Source organism: Triturus cristatus, chromosome 2_1, assembly GCF_964204655.1.
Source record: "Triturus cristatus chromosome 2_1, aTriCri1.1, whole genome shotgun sequence".
Classification (NCBI taxonomy): domain Eukaryota; kingdom Metazoa; phylum Chordata; class Amphibia; order Caudata; family Salamandridae; genus Triturus; species Triturus cristatus.
The window spans coordinates 577,696,059-577,709,339 of record NC_140581.1 but is presented as its reverse complement, the minus strand read 5'-3'; the positions used below and the strand labels follow the sequence as shown (position 1 = coordinate 577,709,339).

Sequence of the window (13,281 nt, the reverse complement as noted above, 5' to 3'; positions counted from 1 at the left end):
ACAATATCATACATTCACCCCAGTACAGAGATCTGGGCCTAAATCCATCGTTTTTTTGCTCACCATGCCATTCCAGTTTGAAACCAGCCATATGCAAATCAGTCTTGACCCTGTGCCTCATGGGAACAGTTTAGCCCGAACTGCCAAGCCATGTCCTCCCTGGACTGGAACCAACTATCCTAGGACCGGTTTCGGGGTTTCACCCCTCTTCAGCCAGGACAGCTTGATTCCAGTGGCATGGAGAGCACAGGACTCACGTCTGAGCATACCCGTCCCACTCGGGGTGACAAATGCAAAAACAACAGTTGATGGACAGAATGCAGAACAATGTCATACATTCACCCCAGTACAGAGATCTGGGACTAAATCCTTCGTTTTTTTGCTCACCATGCCATTCCAGTTTGAACCCAGCCATATGCAAATCACTCTTGACCCTGTGCCTCATGGGAACAGTCCAGCCCGAACTGCCAAGCCAGGTCTTCCCTGGACTGTAACCATGCATCCTAGGACCGGTTTCGGAGTTTCACCCCTCTTCAGCCAGTATAGCTTGTTTCCAGTGGCATGGAGAGGACGGGACTCATGTCTGAGCATACCCGTCCCACTCGGGGTGACAAATGCAAAAACAACAGTTGATGGACAGAATGCAGAACAATGTCAAACATTCACCCCAGTACAGAGATCTGGGCGTAAATCCATTGTTTTTTTGCTTACCAGGCCATTCCAGTTTGAACCCAGCCATATGCAAATCAGTCTTGACCCTTTGCCTCATGGGAACATTCCAGCCCGAACTGCCAAGCCAGGTCTTCCCTGGACTGGAACCAAGCATCCTAGGACCGGTTTCAGAGTTTCACCCCTCTTCAGCCAGGATATCTTGATTTCAGTGGCATGGAGAGGACGGGACTCACCTCTGAGCATACCCGTCCCACTCGGGGTGACAAATGCAAAAGCAACAGTTGATGGATAGGATGCAGAACAATGTCATACATTCACCCCAGTACAGAGATCTGGGCCTAAATCCATCGTTTTTTTGCTCACCATGCCATTCCAGTTTGAACCCAGCGATATGCAAATCAGTCTTGACCCTGTGCCTCATGGGAACAGTCTAGCCCGAACTGCCAAGCCAGGTCCTCCCTGAACTGGAACCAAGCATCCTACGACCGGTTTCGGGGTTTTACCCCTCTTCAGCCAAGATAGCTGGATTCCAGTCGCATGGAGAGCACGGGACTCACGTCTGAGCATACCCGTCCCACTCGGGGTGACAAATGCAAAAACAACAGTTGATGGACAGAATGCAGAACAATGTCATACATTCACCACAGTACAGAGATCTGGGCATGAATCCATCCTTTTTTTGCTCACCATGACATTCCAGTTTGAACCCAGCCATATGCAAATCAGTCTTGACCCTGTGCCTCATGGGAACAGTCCAGCTTGAACTGCCAAGCCAGGTCCTCCCTGGACTGGAACCAAGCATACTTGGACCGGTTTTGGGGTTTCACCCCTCTTCAGCCAGCATAGCTTGATTTCTGAGCAACCAATTAGATAACATCATCAACGCATGGTTTATCATTATCCTTTTTTTCCAGAACTTGCTTGCTAATGGTGCAGCACTGGACAGTAGTAAACCAAATGTAAAAATGTGGCAAGTGGGCTTGTACAGAGCTGCCATAAATGGATAATTGTGACATCCACCTTGTGCAGCTTTTCTGGTTTATGATATGCCCATTGTAGATAATTATAATGAATCAATTTGTGCATATAATTCATCAATACCTTGGCGGTCTAGTGGCATCAATAGTTTTGCCTCATCATATCATCTATTTCATAGCCTATATATTGTTCCCACTTTTGCATAATCCTAATCATGTTGCACTTCATCTGAACTATCGATACCGTGTAAAGGCTTGCCACCCACCTTCTGTGGTACTATGATTGGATTATCATGTTTAAACCTAAAGTATACAAAAATATCCAGGAATGTAGTTTGACCAGCTTCATAATACTGTTCAAAGAAAAAGAAAATAAACCCTCACTATACAAATGACCATTCCAGTTGGCCGCACACTGCTCGTCACACCAGCATGTTGCCCCAAGGAACTCTGGTAAGTGTAGTGGTGACGGCGAGTACGCCTATGCCACAGTGTTGAAAAAAAGTATGTGTCGCATTAGCCATCCCTGGACACGTGTTTCGAGGTAGTTGCCTCTCATCAGCAGGGAGTAGGTAAGTGTAAAGGGGTGCCGCGCGGACTGCCAATAACGTAAAAACAGGTAGAGTACCTCTCATGGCGCGCAGGTGCTGGTCCAGAGCTCGTCAGCCCAAATGGCTCAAGGGAGCCTTTATATAACAAATCCAGTTGGCCGCACACTGCTCGTCACACCAGCATGTTGCCCCAAGGTACTCTGGTAGATGTAGTGGCGACGGCGAGTATGCCTATGCCACAGTGTTGAAAAAATTATGTGTCGCATTAGCCATCCCTGGACACGTGTTTCGAGGTAGTTGCCTCTCGTCAGCAGGGAGTAGGTTAGTGTAAAGGGGTGCCGCGTGGACTGCCAATAACGTAAAAACAGGAAGAGTACCTCTCATGGCGCGCAGGTGCTGGTCCAGAGCTCGTCAGCCCAAATGGCTCAAGGGAGCCTTTATATAACAAATCCAGTTGGCCGCACACTGCTCGTCACACCAGCATGTTGCCCCAAGGAACTCTGGTAGATGTCGTGGCGACGGCGAGTACGCCTATGCCACAGTGTTGAAAAAAAGTATGTGTCACATTAGCCATCCCTGGACACGTGTTTCGAGGTAGTTGCCTCTAGTCAGCAGGGAGTAGGTAAGTGTAAAGGGGTGCCGCGTGGACTGCCGATAACGTAAAAACAGGTAGAGTACCTCTCATGGCGCGCATGTGCTGGTCCAGAGCTCGTCAGCCCAAATGGCTCAAGGGAGCCTTTATATAACAAATCCAGTTGGCCGCACACTGCTCGTCACACCAGCATGTTGCCCCAAGGAACTCTGGTAGATGTAGTGGCGACGGCGAGTACGCCTATGCCACAGTGTTGAAAAAAAGTATGTGTCGCATTAGCCATCCCTGGACACATGTTTTGAGGTAGTTGCCTCTCGTCAGCAGGGAGTAGGTAAGTGTAAAGGGGTGCCGCGTGGACTGCCAATAACGTAAAAACAGGTAGAGTACCTCTCATGGCGCGCAGGTGCTGGTCCAGAGCTCGTCAGCCCAAATGGCTCAAGGGAGCATTTATATGACAAATCCAGTTGGCCGCACACTGCTCGTCACACCAGCATGTTGCCCCAATGAACTCTGGTAGATGTAGTGGCGATGGCGAGTACGCCTATGCCACAGTGTTGAAAAAAAGTATGTGTCGCATTAGCCATCCCTGGACACGTGTTTCGAGGTAGTTGCCTCTCGTCAGCAGGGAGTAGGTAAATGTAAAGGGGTGCCGCGTGGACTGCCAATAATGTAAAAACAGGTAGAGTACCTCTCATGGCGCGCAGGTGCTGGTCCAGAGCTCGTCAGCCCAAATGGCTCAAGGGAGCCTTCATATAACAAATCCAGTTGGCCGCACACTGCTCGTCACACCAGCATGTTGCCCCAAGGAACTCTGGTAGATGTAGTGGCGACGGCGAGTACGCCTATGCCACAGTGTTGAAAAAAAGTATGTGTCGCATTAGCCATCCCTGGGCACGTGTTTCGAGGTAGTTGCCTCTCGTCAGCAGGGAGTAGGTAAGTGTAAAGGGGTGCCGCGAGGACTGCCAATAACGTAGAAACAGGTAGAGTACCTCTCATGGCGCGCAGGTGCTGGTCCAGAGCTCGTCAGCCCAAATGGCTCAAGGGAGCCTTTATATAACAAATCCAGTTGGCCGCACACTGCTCGTCACACCAGCATGTTGCCCCAAGGAACTCTGGTAGATGTAGTGGCGACGGCGAGTACGCCTATGCCACAGTGTTGAAAAAAAGTATGTGTCGCATTAGCCATCCCTGGACACGTGTTTCGAGGTAGTTGCCTCTCGTCAGCAGGGAGTAGGTAAGTGTAAAGGGGTGCCGCGTGGACTGCCAATAACATAAAAACAGGTAGAGTACCTCTCATGGCGCGCAGGTGCTGGTCCAGAGCTCGTCAGCCCAAATGGCTCAAGGGAGCCTTTATATAACAAATCCAGTTGGCCGCACACTGCTCGTCACACCAGCATGTTGCCCCAAGGAACTCTGGTAGATGTAGTGGCGACGGCGAGTACGCCTATGCCACAGTGTTGAAAAAAAGTATGTGTCGCATTAGCCATCCCTGGACACGTGTTTCGAGGTAGTTGCCTCTCGTCAGCAGGGAGTAGGTAAGTGTAAAGGGGTGCCGCGTGGACTGCCAATAACGTAAAAACAGGTAGAGTACCTCTCATGGCACGCAGGTGCTGGTCCAGAGCTCGTCAGCCCAAATGGCTCAAGGGAGCCTTTAGATAACAAATCCAGTTGGCCGCACACTGCTTGTCACACCAGCATGTTGCCCCAAGGAACTCTGGTAGATGTAGTGGCGACGGCGAGTACGCCTATGCCACAGTGTTAAAAAAAATATGTGTCGCATTAGCCATCCCTGGACACGTGTTTCGAGGTAGTTGCCTCTCGTCAGCAGGGAGTAGGTAAGTGTAAAGGGGTGCCGCGTGGACTGCCAATAACGTAAAAACAGGTAGAGTACCTCTCATGGCGCGCAGGTGCTGGTCCAGAGCTCGTCAGCCCATATGGCTCAAGCGAGCCTTTATATAACAAATCCAGTTGGCCGCACACTGCTCGTCACACCAGCAGGTTGCCCCAAGGAACTCTGGTAGATGTAGTGGCGACGGCAAGTACGCCTATGCCACAGTGTGGAAAAAAAGTATGTGTTGCATTAGCCATCCCTGGACACGTGTTTCGAGGTAGTTGCCTCTCGTCAGCAGGGAGTAGGTAAGTGTAAAGGGGTGCCGCGTGGACTGCCAATAACGTAAAAACAGGTAGAGTACCTCTCATGGCGCGCAGGTGCTGGTCCAGAGCTCGTCAGCCCAAATGGCTCAAGGGAGCCTTTATATAACAAATCCAGTTGGCCGCACACTGCTCGTCACACCAGCATGTTGCCCCAAGGAACTCTGGTAGATGTAGTGGCGACGGCGAGTACGCCTATGCCACAGTGTTGAAAAAAAGTATGTGTCGCATTAGCCATCCCTGGACACATGTTTCGAGGTAGTTGCCTCTCGTCAGCAGGGAGTAGGTAAGTGTAAAGGGGTGCCGCGTGGACTGCCAATAACATAAAAACAGGTAGAGTACCTCTCATGGCGAGCAGGTGCTGGTCCAGAGCTCGTCAGCCCAAATGGCTCAAGGGAGCCTTTATATAACAAATCCAGTTGGCCGCACACTGCTCGTCACACCAGCATGTTGCCCCAAGGAACTCTGGTAGATGTAGTGGCGACGGTGAGTACGCCTATGCCACAGTGTTGAAAAAAAGTATGTGTCGCATTAGCCATCCCTGGACACATGTTTCGAGGTAGTTGCCTCTCGTTCGCAGGGAGTAGGTAAGTGTAAAGGGGTGCCGCGTGGACTGCCAATAACGTAAAAACAGGTAGAGTACCTCTCATGGCGTGCAGGTGCTGGTCCAGAGCTTGTCAGCCCAAATGGCTCAAGGGACAAATCCAGTTGGCCGCACACTGCTCGTCACACCAGCATGTTCCCCCAAGGATCTCTGGTAGATGTACTGGCAACGGCGAGTACGCCTATGTACACGCTGGTAGGACTAGCAGAGTGCGGCCAATCGGATTTTTGTTTACATTCAGGCTCCCTTGAGCCGGTGGGGCTGACGAGCCCATGGCTACGCACCTGCGCGCCTTGAGTGGTACTTTACCTGAGAAATTTTTTTGGCAGCCTACGCAGCAACCCTAAACACATACCTACTCCCTGCTGACGAGAGGCAACTACCTCGAAACACGTGTCCAGGGATGGCTAACGCGACACTTATTTTCATTTTAAACTTTTGGCATAGGCGTACCCGCCAACGCTACTTCATGGACCACAATTCTTTGGGGTAACACGCTGGTAGGACTAGCAGAGTGCGGCCAATCGGATTTTTGTTTACATTCAGGCTCCCTTGAGCCGGTGGGGCTGACGAGCCCATGGCTACGCACCTGCGCGCCTTGAGTGGTACTTTACCTGAGAAATTTTTTTGGCAGCCTACGCAGCAACCCTAAACACATACCTACTCCCTGCTGACGAGAGGCAACTACCTCGAAACACGTGTCCAGGGATGGCTAATGCGACACTTATTTTCATTTTAAACTTTTGGCATAGGCGTACCCGCCAACGCTACTTCATGGACCACAATTCTTTGGGGTAACACGCTGGTAGGACTAGCAGAGTGCGGCCAATCGGATTTTTGTATAAAAATGACCATGTTGATGAAGTCCGGTCCTGACCAGGAAACCTATAACAACCTTCTCCATGGTAAACAGCAAGAGTGGGTTACAATGCAGAGGAATGAAGAGTGAGCCTGTCCTGCAACACCTTTTCTGCCATGCTCAGCAAACAGTCACCGCTGTAGACTCCATCTTCTGTGTCCTCAGAAGTCCCTTTAGCAACACGAGGTATGCAGTACCATTCACAATGTGTTCTCTTTATAAAATTAGGTGGGCGTGCTGGAGGCTGTAGATCCAATATATTTATCCTGTGCCGCTACATAGAAGGCCTCCTTGCTGGGGGCCTTGAGGCCCTCCCTTACATTGCAGTGTAAGGGTGTCCCATCGCACCCTGGCCTGCTTACCTCCACACACCAGGTAAATGAGAAGCAATTTAAGTGTACTAAAAATCTTTTGTTAAGTGGGATGGGATTGTTTACAAATAGGTAAAGAAACTATTTTCATAATCGATACTCTGCCTACAGTTATCATGGTAGCTTGATCCCGTTATTTACACTTCAAGAGAACCTCTCTACCATTGGGCCATAAAATAGGCAAATAATTGACTCACACTTCTTATGAAATGTCACCCCCCATGTATTTCTCTGTGTCAGCACACCAACACAGTGGGAAGTTTATATCTGGCCTTAGAGTGGACTGCGTCAGTGCGAATTTCCCTGACCTTCGGTATGTGGACATTAACCTGCGTCAATGATGCCAATGGGCATTTTGCCGTCTGAACTGCAGCACTTAATTAAACATTGCTGCAGTTGTAGGTGGCAAAATGCATGTTAGCAGAATAGGGAGGGTAGCAGGGCAATGGGAACGCACCCCCGGTAAACAAAAAACCCCAGCAATAACCGTGGAGCAAACACTGCAATCAATCAAACCATATTATTTAACTAATGAGTAGATCAATGTTTTTAGATGGCTTCAGAAATATCAAAGTAACAACTACATAAATCAAGTTAAAAAGATATTATGTTTTGAAGCTCAGTGCCCTGTTAAGGTGTTTTTCTCTGAGTCACCAGGCCTGAGGCTGCATGGCAATCAAAAATCGTGAAAGGGACAGGGATTAATCCTGTATGGTACCTCTAAATGGGTCATATGTAATCCCATTGACCCAAACTTTTTCTACAGTGAAGTATGCAAGACAGAAATTATATGCATCATATACTTCCCCAAACCACGATGTTGGAGTCTATTCAGGAAGAAGGGGCATTTTAGGGAGTTGAGGGCCTTCTCGGCATTTAATAGGCCCATCACTGCCTTGAGTTCAGAGGTCAATTCATCAGATGTACTATATCTAACATTTCTTCTACCCATACCATGATGATACCATTCAAACATTGTTTTATCTGCAGAATGTCAACAACACTGAACTACTCTTATAGCCTCATGTAATATGACACAAGTTCCACCAGGATGTCATGGGTCTACATGGTCCTTCCACCTCCCCCTTTTTCTCAATCTTAACAATTTCCACTTTACATAATCATGGCAATATTTTAGTGGGAGATTCCAACTCCTAGTACTTACTATCTAAAGTGTGTCTCCTATGTCTGACACCTCAATGTCCGCTATATTGTGGAAATCAGTTAGTTTTTGATTTATGCCAGCCAGTGTGAAAGCCTCTGCATTTATTTCATAGTTATGTTACAGGGTTTTTATCTCCTACGTCAGTTGTACCAGGTGAGAGCATATGTCTTTTAGAACTCAACATTTCGTAGGCATGGCTATCCCATGTATGAAAACCTTGCACACCTCCCATACTGTTGTGTAACTAGAGACTTACCAGACATTCCAAGAAAGAACTTTGTATTAACAATTTTGAGTTGGCTGAGGAACACCGCACCTGTCAGAGCTTCCATAGTAAACCTCCATGCTTGTGGGTAGGCTTTTGATGCTGGAATTTGAGCTCTAAAAACACTGCAGAATGGTCTGATATAGTGTGGTGCTTACGTGTAATAGTGCTCCCCCTAGGAGCATTTCAGTAAATACTATCCAGTAGGTGATACAGGACATTGTGTGGGTACACTTAGGTGTAGTATGAGTAAGTCCTTTCAGAATGTGCCTACTTCTCCAAACATCAGCTACATGTAACCATTCAGTAATCTTTAGCATCATGCTAGCTCCCTGACTCGAGGTCAAGCATGAGATTGAGATCACCTTCCCATAATACTTCATCTGTATGGACCCTGTCAAGACTCCAAAATTTCACTAGTAAACATTGGACATTATATGTTTGTGCCATGCTTATTTTTAATAGTGATGACTTGGCCTAAAATCGTCCCCACCAGAAGAAAATATCGCTCCTCTGAATCACGGCGTGCCTTCCAAAGTTTGAAATATTATTTTGCTATGCTATATTATCGGCGCATTCAAAGCATGCTAATCACCAATGAGGGTATCCAGGCACTTTGTAGCAGGTGTGTTTGACAAGCACTGGGGGTTTACTTGAAAAACCAAGTCTTCGGCTTCTTGTGAAAGTGAAGAAGAGAGAAGGAGTTTCTGCTGGGTTATGGGAAGTCATTCCAGGCTTTAGGGGCCAGGTGCAAGAAGGCGCGAGCTCCAGTTCTGCTTTTTTGTAACGCTGGTGTGTGTACTAGTGAGAGGCCAGCAGAGCAGAAGTATCTGGAAGGTAGTTGGAAGTAAATGTGGCTGTTCAGGTAAGCAGAGCCAGTGTTGTGGTAAGAAGTTTGAAGTGTGTGTGCTTGTGTATAAGAAGCCAGTGGAGTTCTGTAAGGTGTGTGATGTGGGCTCGGCATGGGAGGTTGAAGACTAGTCTGATTGCAGCGTTTTGGATGGTCTGCATGCTTCTTGTGACCTGGTTGGTAATCCCTGCATTGAGGTTGTTTCAAAAATCTAGTCTGCTGGTGATGAGGGCTTGGGTGTTTGTTTTATGGTGTTGTCTGATTTCCACTTGAAGATTCTCTTCAGTATTCTTAGTGCGTTATAGCAGGCTGAGGCGTTGACTTCGGCGGTCATGTCCAGTTTGATGTCTATGATGATTTTGATTTTTCTAGCTTGTGATCAGGATGTGGGGGTGGGGTCTAACGTTTGTGGGCCACTAGGTGGACTCCCATGGTGAGGCATTCTTCCCAAAGACTACTACCGTGGTCATGTCTGAGTTCAATTTGAGGCAATGGGATTTCTAGATGAGGACTTCTGTTATTCATGTGATTAACTTGTTGCTAGTGTTAGGTGTTTCTCCAAGGAGGACTGTATCAGTTGCGTGTTGCTGGCATAAGAGAGTATTTTTATGTTGTAAGCTTGTATGACATCGGCCAGTGGGGTCATGTAGATGTTGAAAACTGATGAGTTGAGCGAGGAGATTTGTAGGACTCTGCAAATAAGATTTTGAGGCATTGGGGAACATGTTGCCAGTTTGGGTTCTCCTGGTGAAGAAGGAGCAGTTGAATTGAATTGATTCTTATATAGCGCTGCTGTCACCCCACGGGTATCCTGGCGCTCTGATAAAGACAAGTATTGCCGGTGCTGAAAGGTTAGGCAGGATGAAGAAACCAGGCTTTCGGGAAGAGCCATGTTTTAAGGCTCTTTCTGAACTCGGTTAAGGAGTCGATCTGTCTGATCCTCTGTGGTAGCTCGTTCCACATATGGGCGCCCACCACGCTGAAGGCCCTCCTGCCCATTCTAGCCCGTTTGAATCTAGGCGTTTCCAGCAGATTTGCGCTGGAGGATCGCAGCTGTCTCTGGGGAAGATACCAGGTGAACCTATCCTGAAGAGGGACTGGACCCATCCCGTGTGTTGCTCTGTAAATCAGACAGAGAGATTTAAAAAGGACCCTTTCCCTGATTGGTAGCCAGTGAAGCTCTCTCAGAGCCTGAGTAGAGAATGCCAGTTGCGTGTCGTCCGCATAGTTGACTAACTCAACCCCGAACGCTTTAATGATCGAGAAAAGTGGCTGTAAATATATATTAAAAAGAATGGGGCTGATACTAGAGCCCTGTGGTACCCCATGGACTACGGGTGATTTCCCAGATGTAAACGGACCCAGAGTTACCATCTGTTGTCTCCCCGTCAAGTAGGACCGAAGCCACTGCAGTGCCCGACCCTTTACCCCTATACCCTCCAGTCTCTCAAGCAGAATTGGATGACTCACTGTGTCGAATGCGGCAGACATATCCAGGAGCACCAAAACCGTGGTGCTCCCGTTGTCGGCCCGCATCCGCAAGTTGTCCATCATGGTTATCAGGGCTGACTCCGTCCCGTGTCCAGGTCGGAAACCAAACTGATCCCTGTCCAGCAAGTGATGTTCCTCCAGGTAATCTGATAGAGATCTACTTACCACCTTTTCCAAAATTTTAATTGGGAAAGGGAGGAGGGAGATGGGCCGAAAATTGGCCGGGTTAGTCTGGTCTAGCGAGGGTTTTTTAATTAAAGGAGACACCACCGCCTGCTTCCATCCCTTCAAGACTATGCCTTCTTCCATAGATTGGTTACATATCTGGCTTAGCCAGGGAAGAGTCGGGCTGCCATATGTCTTCCACACTTTCTGGGGCAGGGGGTCAAGTGGCGATCCTGAAGAAATGCTTTGCACCGTTGTGTTAAAAATGAGGTCAGTGACGGTAGGAAAACTAGCCAAGGAACATTGCCGACCCAGAGTCCCTTTAGTTGCCTCTTTACCAAGGTCCTGGATGGCAACTTCGTTGTCCTTAAAGGAGCCAACAAACTTTGCCACTTTATCCTCAAAGTGGACGGCGATCACGAGAGCAGGATCGAGGAATTTGTGCCGTTATCTCGGAATGGATTGGGATCCTTTCCTATAACCCAGAATATTTGGAAAGGTCGTTTCTTTTAAAAAAAGCATATATCAACGGATTTTACTGTGGCGACCAGGATCCATTAGCATCAGTCATCATTTGATGTCAAGCATTCTGCTTCAACTTGTCGGGAGAAGTTTGGGCGCTCACCAGAAATAATATAAGATTGATCTATCTTTCAACTTCTATCTGATTGCATTTTAGAACTTCAGCATATCAAAATGAAAACTACATGATATTGTAATTTCATCAATTCATGATCTTTGCCGCAACTTATCTTAAGTAGATCATTCCTCTTTTTGTGGGCCCTCAGATTAAGCTACCTCCCATTACTTGAAAAGCTTATCAGAGTATAGTAACCACTGACAAGAACATTCTGAAGAAGGCTCCGCCGAAACGTGTCAACTTCATACTCTTGTCAAACTTCATACTCTTGTCATGTTTGTTCAGTGTGAAATTACATATTTTTGTCATATAATCATTCATGTATTGATATCATAATTTCATGTAAATCGAACAGAGCTAAACGATGAATATCTATGTTTTTTTTAAAAAAGGAAAAAACTTTTGATCAATATATAAAGAATAATTAGCAACCAAAAAAAATAAAAGCAATTTATAATAATTTTTGCATTGAATTGGGTTTGTTTCTGAAGTTACAACGCACTTTGTCATTTGTATCATTGCACTGAGCCTGGTGCTTTTTCATTTTCCAACATACATATCTGGCTTAGCCAGGGAAGAGTCGGGCGGCCATATGTCTTCCACACTTTCTGGGGCAGGGGGTCAAGTGGCGATCCTGAAGAAATGCTTTGCACCGTTGTGTTAAAAATGAGGTCAGTGAGGGTAGGAAAACTAGCCAAGGAACATTGCTGACCCAGAGTCCCTTTAGTTGCCTCTTTACCAAGGTCCTGGATGACAACTTCGTTGTCCTTAAAGGAGCCAACAAACTTTGCCACTTTATCCTCAAAGTGGACGGCGATCTCATCGCATAACTTCTGTGAGGCCTCCACTTTATTCTCCAAACAGGTTGGAGCCGAGATGTCTCTCACGATCTTAAAGAGTTTTTTAGTCCCATTGGATGCTTGTTCCATTCAATGGTGAGTCCCTGGACGACTGCTTTGTGGAGTCATTAGATTAGGATGGGGTTGGAGACATTGTGGATGCTGCTGATAGGTCTAGAAGGATGAGGGCTGTGTTTTCCCCCCTGCTGAGGGCCATCGGGATCTCACTAATTGCTGCTATAAGTGCAGTTTTCATGCTGTGTTGGGTCTGAATCCTTTTTGTGTGGTGTTGAGAAGCTGGTGTTTAGCGTGGTGGTATGAGAGGTACTTGTTGATGGCTTTTTCCAGGACTTTGGCTGGTTAGGGAAGGAGGGATATTAGTTGGTAATTGGTGTGTTTGGTCAGGTCAGCCACGGGTTTCTTCATGAGAGTGTTGATGGCTGTGTATTTTCATGGTTCTGAAAAGGTAGCTGAACTGATCGAGGTGTGCGGTATAGGGGTGAGGGTCTCACTGACAGGGATTACTCCTTTGTTGAAGGCTTGGTGGGGGTAGGGGTCCACCGGGGCCCCAGACTGAATGGTCATGATTGTTGTGGTTTCCTCCATGGTAATTGTGTTCCATGAGGTGATTATGTTGACTTCCTTCATCACTGAGAGACTCCTAGATAGGGCCAGGGGGTCCAGTTTCAGAGTTACGTTGCTGCATATGGTTGCCATTTTGCTGCTGAAGAAGTTTGATAGATTGTTGCGTGAATCTTGTGATGGGATGATGTTTCCAGTGACAGCTTTGGGAGTGGTGCAGTCTTTGATGATTGCGGGGATTTCTTTGCTGCTGTTGCAATTGGTGTTTATTTGTTCGACCAGGGTCTTCCTCTTGATTTCTTGGATGAGCTTTGCTGGTTCTCCATTTCCTCTCCAGTTTCTGGCAGTGCTGCACGGTCAATTTGAGGTCTTCTGTGTGTCAGCTGACTTGTGTTCTGGTTTATGCTGTATTGATTTGTATAATGGAGGCCAGAGTGACAGGGCATTAAGTAATCCACTAATTGGAGTTCTCAATGTCATATGTCAGCATACCTGTGGGTTCTGGTT

At 47.3% G+C, this 13,281-nt stretch overlaps 1 pseudogene; it reads right to left on the bottom strand.

Moving 5' to 3' along the window:
• Window positions 1-12,282, bottom strand: part of LOC146865643 (uncharacterized) — a 28,989-nt pseudogene extending 16,707 nt beyond the window's left edge.
• Window positions 12,283-13,281: the final 999 nt, after the last annotated feature.